General features: G+C 38.0%; 1 protein-coding gene and 1 pseudogene across 2 annotated transcripts in view; one reads left to right on the forward strand and one right to left on the reverse strand.

The window, feature by feature from the left end:
* APBA2 (amyloid beta precursor protein binding family A member 2) overlaps positions 1-6,646 on the forward strand; it is a 182,588-nt gene that overhangs the window by 33,198 nt on the left and 142,744 nt on the right. The window lies entirely within an intron of this gene.
* The window catches only part of LOC101660329, a 6,787-nt pseudogene continuing 5,118 nt past the window's right edge, over positions 4,978-6,646 (reverse strand).

Here is a 6,646-nt window from a genome sequence, read left to right on the forward strand (position 1 = left end):
AGACGCTATATCTTTTGATAGCCGGGCACCATCAGCTTTCTTCACCACATTTTCTTATGCACACATCTGTCTTCAGCGATCATGTCGGGAAATGACCGTTTAGCTGAGCAAGGTGCTCTTGTATTAGGGGAGTGCGCATGAGGAGGATCTGCTCTAATCTTTATGATTTCTTTTCTTCGTTGTTGGAGGGTTTACATTATTGCCTTTGTTCTAGTTATTGGAATTGTTGTGTTAAGGTGTTGATTTTGTATTTCTCCTAATTTTTTATGTGTACATTGATTTTTTTCATGTGTATAAATTTCCGTCTGATAACATCTTTGGCTTTGTCCCAATGGTTTTGGCATGTTGTGTTATCCTTCTTGTTTGTTTAAAGGAATTTCTTAATTTTATCCCTTATTTGATCTTTTACCCAGTCTTTATAAAGTAGCATGTTGTTCAGTCTCCTTGTGTTTTGCTTTATGTTCCTGTTCTTTCTATTATTGATTTCTAGTTTTATAGATCTTTGGTCTGAGAATATTGATTGTAGGATCTCAATATTTTTTAACTTATGAAGACTTATTTTGTGGCCTAATGTGCTATTTATTCTAGCATATGTACTGTGTGTGCTGGAAAAAATGTTTACTGTGTTATTATCAGGTGAAATGATTTTTATCACTAGGAAGTTGAGCTGTTTTATTGTGTTGTTTTAACTCATCTGTTTCTTTGTTGAGTTGCTTTCTTGAGGAACTGGTTTTGCATGAGAGTTGAGCTGTTTATTTCTCTCTGAGAGTTTGCTGTATTTCAAGTGTCTTTAGTTGGGGTTCTTTCAGCATATTATGGTTATGTTTTCTTGTTCTATTGTTCCTTTAATTATAATGGTCATTCACATCTCAGTGTGTTTTATCAGAGTCATTTTACCACTCCTGCTTTCATATGATTGCCATTGGTCTGGAAAATTTTTCTCCATCCTTTGATTTTTAATCTGTTTTCTGTCTTTGAGTTTAAGGAGTGTTTTTTGTAGGCAACCTACCCCCAGGTGGATCTTGTTTTCTAATCCACTCTGCTATTTCTGTCTCTTCATTGGTGCATTTAATTCTCCATTGTTATTCAGTGTCATTATTTATATCTGCAAGCTTGTTGCTGTACTTTTCCTGTGTGTTTTTCTTTCTTTCTTTTTTTGTGGTTTTATTTGTGTTGTTTCTCCATTATTTCTGTGTTGTTTGAGTGCTGTTTCATTGTATTGGTTTCTGGGTTATGTTGTCTCATCTGTTGCTTTCAGATTTGTCTTCTGTTGTTGATTCTTTGTCCATAGTGATCCTGGTATTATTTTGTAATGCTAACCTTGTTTTTATGAATTCCTTTCACTTTCCCTTGTCTGGAAATACAAGTATGTATCATGCATGTTTGTGGAATAATTTTGTTGCACATAATATTCTTGATTGGTAGTTTCCCTTTTTATCTTGCCAAATATGATGTATCTCACTGTATTGTCTCTGGCCTCCCTTGGTTATTCTGCGAAATCTGCACTCATCCTTAGCAGGTTTTTAATGTTGTTGTTGCTTGTAAGTGACCTTTTTTTAAAAAAAAAAATCCGCCCTCAGGATTCTCTCCTTTTCCTTGAAATTAGAGTTTGATTACAAGTTACCGGTATTTTTTTTTTCTCCATCTATCCTGTTTGGAGTTCTCTCCTTTTCTAAAATAGTTAACTATTTCCCCGTCTTTTTTGAAATTGGAGAAATTTTCTTCCACTTCTTCTTGTACTACTTTCTCTGTAGATTTTGTTGTTGTTATTTCTTCTTGCTCCAGACTCCCAATGAGATGTGAATGATTTCTCTTGACCGTGTCCCACACCACTCTCAGGCTTTTGTCAGCTTTTGATTTTGAGTGTTTTCCCTCATTGGTTTCACTTAGAATTATTGTTTTCTAGTTCACCGAAGCCAGCTCTCTTTTCTTTGTGCAGGTATCATACTGTGTTGTCTAATTCTGTTATAGTATGGCTTCTCTTTGGGTATTCCCTTTCCGTATAGAGTTTCCAGTTTTTCAATTCCTCCCTTCATTCTCACAAGCAGTCTCCACTTCTTTTCGAGGATCCTAAAAACCATTTTTCGGAATTTAACTTCTGGTAATTCCAAGGCTTCTTTTTCAGAATAGTCCATTGAATTTTCAGTTGTTTGTGTGTGTGTGTGTTTTGGTACTGCCCCCGATTGTTTTTTCCATGCCAGTGTGTTGCAACTATTGGAGTGTGGGCTGCTTGATAATAGCTTTGTCAAGTGGCACAGGGGAGATCCGATAACTTATTGAAGAAAGACACGCTTCTTTTTCCAGCATCCCATTTTTTTTTGCCTGGGCTTGCCAAAATTTGTTACTGGAATTTGTTCTTGTTTTTTACCAAGAGAAAGAATTACTTGGGCAGACAAAGAGGTAACACTGGATAATTTTATTAAAGCCTCCAGAGGGTATCCATGTCAACATAAAACCTAGGGAGATCAAAGAACATAAATGGTTCATCATGGATAAGTGCAGGGGGAATTTAAAGTTTCTGGGGGCATGAGGAATTCTGAGAATTTCAGTCCAGTGCAAGAGATTCTGAGGAACATAGTTTAAAAAAAAAAGATGCAGTTCTTGGATTTTGAGGCAAAATCTATGAAAAATAGCTTGACAGTCTCAGGAGAGAGAAAAGCTGACTCTAAGCTGTAGTCCTACCTGATTATACAAGAGAATCACCTGGGAAACATAATTTAAGGGACAGAAAACAAATCAAGAGGTTGCATAGGAATGACAATGAGGTCAGAAATTGATTGCAGAGAGACATGAAGGGATGTTTTGGAGTGTTGAGAATGTTTTAAAACTGGATTGTGTCACAAAGTATATAATTAAAATGGGTGAATTTTATGGTATGTAAATTATACCTTGATATAACTGTGAAAAGCACTTATGTCAGTTCTGTGAAAAATTAAAGTTGTTCTCTTGGAGTAGGTAAGTTCTGAGGTGGATGGAGAAAGAGCAAATGGCCATTAGGAAAGAGGTGGTAGTAAGGGTTCAAAATTAGGGAGCATGATCTTGACTGAGGTGGTGGGTGCTTGTCTGAGGTGGATCTTTCTTCCTGTCCTGGAATTAAAATCAATGTAAGATCTTCCTCATAATGGTGTTCCTCATAATGCTTAGTTTTTTTCTTTCTCTTTTCTTGATTATTCTGTTAACAGATTAATATTAAGAGATTTGTTTTCAGTTGATTCTATATTCCTTTTAACCACAATCTTGTCCTGATTTAGGCGTACATGTGTGTTTGATTTGAGGTTTTCTGTTGTCTCTGAAACACTGTAGTTTCATTGTTTTCATTTGTTGATTATATATTGTATGATGAACTGTTGGAGAACATCAGGAACATTACTCATGAAGTAAACAAAGTCTTCAAAATTACTTAAAAAATTACACTAATGACAATGAGTACAAGGAAGAATAAAATCTTCTAAAATTGATTGTGGTAATGATTGTACAACTCTTCTTAATATGATTGAACTATTGAATTGTATGATATGTGGAAGAAATGCCAATAAAAGTGTTTAAAAGAATACAGGAAAGAAAGAAAAGATCAAAGTGAAGACTCTGAAACTTGCTCTTAATCAGAGAGTAGCTAAAGTTAATGGACGATATTATCACGTCAAAGAGCTGATGGAAAATGTCAAGGGCAGCTCAAGAAGACAAAGCCAAATATTCTAATGCAGTGTGCCAAAGACCTAGGGTTAGGAAACCCAAAGGGAAGACTATGCTTAGTCTGTCGTAAATGGGAAGAACTGAAGAAAAATTCCAGCCTCAAGTTGAACTATTATAATATTCTGTGGACAAAATGTTGAATGATCCAGAAAGCATCCAAAGAAGATGGAAAGAAAACAAGAGTCACTGCACCAAAAAAGAACTAGTCGACATTGCACTATGTTAGGAGGGAGCAAGAATCAGTGGTGCTGAAGTAAAAGGTGCAAGCAGCACTGAAAACATTATCCAAAACCCAGGCTTTAAGAATTGATGGAATAAAAAACAAAAGAATTGATGGAATACCAATTGAAATGTTTCAAGAAGCTGATGAAGCACTGGAAACACTCACTTGTCTATGCCAAGAAATATGGAAGACTGCTACTGGATTATATCCATTCCAAGAAAGAAACCCAGCAGAATGCTCAAATTATAGAACAATATCATTGATATCACATTCCAGTAAAATGTTGCTGAAGATTATCCAACAATGGTTGCAGCAGTACATTGACAGGGAACTGCCATAGGTTCGGGCCAGATTCAGAAGAGGATGTGGAAAAAGGGTTATCATTCGTGATCTCCTATGGATCTTGATTGAAAGCAGAGCATACCAGAAAGATATTTTCTTGTGTTTTATTGAGTATGCCAAGGCATTCGACTGTGTGGATCATAATAAACTGGATAACCTTAAAAGAATGAGAATTCCAGAACACTTCAATTTGCTCCTTAGGAACTTGTACATGGATCATTAGGCAGTTGTGGGAATGGAACAAGGGGATACTGCATGGTTTTAAATCAGGAAAGGTAAGTGTAAGGAGTGAACCTCTCACCATATTTATTCAATCTGTATGTTGAGCAAATAGAGAAGCTGGTTTATATGGAGAGTACTATGACATCGGAATCGGAGGAAGTCTTATTAACAACCTGCACCATGCAGATGACACAACTTTGCTTGCTGAAAGTGAGGAGGACTTGAAGCACTTGCTAATGAAGATCAGGGATTGCAGCCTTCAGTATTCATTATGACTCAATGTAAAGAAGGCCAGATTCTTAACAACCAGACTGTAGGTAACATCATAATAAATGAAGAAAAGGTTGACGTTGCCAAAGATTTTGGCTTGCTTGAATCCACAATTCATGCTCAGCAGTCAAGAGATCAAAAGACACATTAGGTAAAACTGCTGCACCAGACCTCTTTAGAGTATTGAAAAGTAAGGATGTTATTTTGAGGACTAAGGTGCACCAGCGTTAGGCCAGGTAAACTATCGAAACAAACACAGTGACAGTCATATACGTATAAGAAAGAGCTTTATCTCAAGACGCTTTATATCAAGAAAGCATCCCAGTCCGGTCCATCTCAAGTCCGTAGGTCTGATACTAGTCCTTCAGTCCTTCCTCAGGCTCACACAGTCACATGCAATGCTGCAGGTGCAGAGTTTTGTGGGTTTAACGTTTGTGCAAGTATGGTAGGGTTCCAGCAGCTCTCAGGGTGGCTATAAAGCAGGAATGTGAAGGGGGAGGAAAAAAGGGAAGATTCCCAGGGACCTCCTTATAAAAAGGCCACACCCCTAAGGACACAATATCAGGCTGTGACCTGACTGATGGGTTGAATTCCACCCCCACACTTTTCGACATCTTCAAGTTGACATATTATTTTCCATCTACCACAGTGCCTTACCCAAGTCATCGTATCTTCAGTTGCCTCACGTTCATGTGAAAGTTAGATGTTGAATAAAGAAGACCTCAGAAGAATGGATGCATTTGAATTGTGATGCTGGAGAAGAATACTGAAAGCACTGTGAACTAATGAAGGGACAAACCGATCGGTCTTGGAAGATGTAGGGCCAGAGTGCTTCTTAGAGGGAAGGATGGCAAGAGTTCACCCTATGTACTTTGGATATGTTGTCAGGAGAGACCAATCCCTAGAGAAGGGCATCATGTTAGGTAAAGTGGAGGGCAGTCAAAAAGAGGAAAGTCCTTGAGATGGCTTGTCACCGGGGCTGCAGCAGTGGCCTCGAGAATGGGAACAGTTCTGAGATGCTCCAGGACCGTGCAGTATTTCGTTTTGTTGTTGTTACAGGTCAAAACTGACTCAATGGTACCTAACAACATGTTGGTTTGCTTCACCCTGATTTTTTGCTTTGTTTTGTTTTAATACCTTTGGGAACTGGGTGAGTGAGTTGCTCTAGTCATCATTTTGGCAGCACTGGGGTACTCCCCATTTGTTTCCAGGTTCACCATCTGTCTCCCGGTGGGTCTTGTATTGGATGGGAATGTGAGTGTGAGTCTCTGATTGATAAATGTGCAGAGCAGCTGAAAGCAAGGAGGTGGGTATTGTCTGTTTTCTGTCATTGGTCCAGTTGTGCGGGAATGGGTGATGGCACTTGCTCTGTCTATGTGGCCCAGGTGTGGTTCATATATCTGGGTATTCTTGCTGGCTCCCAACTGCTAATGTCTCAAGTTACTGAAGTGAGTGCTGGTGTAGTCCTAGTTATCTGGTCCCTGTTTCAACTGCATTGTTGCTTGCAACAGTTCAAAATGGCTGTGCTATGCCGGTTAACTGTTTACCACTACTTCTTCATTGTTTTCATTCAGTCTCTCCCTGTCATTAGGATTTGATGTTCTTTATCCTTTCCTCTGAATCTCTGTATTCTGGATTGTAATCTGTGCCATGTTTTTATTTAATTTATTTTTAATCATTTTATTGGGGGGGCTCATACAATTCTTATCCCAATCCATACACATACATAAATTGTGTAAAGCACATTTGTACATTTGTTGTCCTCATCATTCTCAAAACATTTGCTCTCCATTTAAGCCCTTGGCATCAGCTCCTCATTTTCCCCCTCTCTCTGTTCCCCCCTCCCTCATAAACCCTTGATAATTTATAAATTATTATTATTTTGTCATATCTTAC

Source organism: Echinops telfairi, unplaced genomic scaffold (genome assembly GCF_000313985.2).
Source record: "Echinops telfairi isolate 266 unplaced genomic scaffold, ASM31398v2 ScPeMD7_7475;HRSCAF=8513, whole genome shotgun sequence".
Taxonomy (NCBI): domain Eukaryota; kingdom Metazoa; phylum Chordata; class Mammalia; order Afrosoricida; family Tenrecidae; genus Echinops; species Echinops telfairi.